Raw genomic sequence first — 1,459 nt, 5'->3', positions numbered from 1 at the left:
CTTTGATTTAATGATAATAACAATGCAATTGTGAGAATTTTGCAAGATGAAAGCAACAATTTCCTTTATCAAGAAAAAATGACCACAATTCCTTCACAAAATCAGTAGGTCTCAAGAAACCCTAATTTGCAATTCAAAATGAGTTTGAATACAAATAAGGAACAACCAAGACTTAACTCGTATATTTGAGAGAACAAAATAAGAATATCATAAGAAAAAGGATAATCTATCTTTTTTTGATCAATTAATGAATTAATGAGGCAAAACCCAAAGTCATTTCTTCAAAAATACCTAATTCTCAAAAATCATTAACAAAGCAATCAATTGAGTTTGGGAGAGACACAAAACAATCCAAACAAAGATATTTACACTTCTAGAAAAATAAAGTGAGATCCGGTTTGAAGAAAAAGCTATATTTTCAAAAATTCTCCAGGCCTCCGTGGGTTTATAGTGGTGAACAGAGTGGATGCACTCTGTTTCTAAGGAAAAACACATGAAAAAATGCGCTCTATTAGCAAAGACAAATTGCACAAGGGTAAAAAACTTAAGAAAAAATAAAAATTTGAAAAATCAACCACACAGATCTAAAAGGTCATGAATTTATAAAGACTGAAGTGTCGATAAATGAGATGAATCAGAAAGAAAAAATAAAGAAAAAAAAGATGAGAAGAGAGATGATCCCAATTTTGGTCACCAATTTGTTATACCAGACAAGTCCCTCTTGTATACAAGAGCGATCTCCCTAGATCCTTGACGAAAACTAGAAACAAGAAAGATAATTGAACTCACCCTTTCTTTAACTTGAACTTGTTCGAATTATAAGAATTGTAGCTAATGGATGAGCCCCTTACCTATTTCACGAAATTCTTGATGAAGATCCCTTGTTGTGATTCGATGCAGCTCTTGAATTCTTGATAAGACCTACAAACATCAACCATAAAAGAATCAAAAGCACACGCGATATAATAATCCAAAGAACTTAACCTAATGATCTAGGAAATTAGGAGCTGAATTTTCCTTAACAAACATTATAGACAATTGTAAACCATTCATTATTCCAATAAGACAAATCAATGGGAGAAATTGTTCATTTCTATTAATCAAAGATTAAGAGGAGTCTTACAACTTTCGTCTTGATGCCGCCAGTTCCCTCCCAAATGCCTTCAATCTCCTCCATAGATGACAAGTTGTCTAATCTCAAACCAAGAGCATAAGTTTTTCTTCTCTGAATTTTGACCTCCTCAATCACTATACCCTCTAGTAATTTTATAGGCGAGGAGGAAGAAATTTTAGATCCAAAAGAGGACAATGAGACTCCTTCATTGAGGCATTAGGTTACCATGAGAAAAAGGGATGGATATGCATCATTTGAGGGGTTATAGTTTGAATAATCATCACTTGGAAGCTTTAAGTTGGGAATATTCAAACCAACTATGTTCTAAAATGTACTTTTTATTTA

This window comes from Pinus tabuliformis, chromosome X (assembly GCF_031772625.1).
Source record: "Pinus tabuliformis cultivar Carrire ecotype Pingquan chromosome X, CPIR1, whole genome shotgun sequence".
Taxonomy (NCBI): Eukaryota; Viridiplantae; Streptophyta; class Pinopsida; order Pinales; family Pinaceae; genus Pinus; species Pinus tabuliformis.
This window is presented reverse-complemented; position numbering follows the sequence as displayed.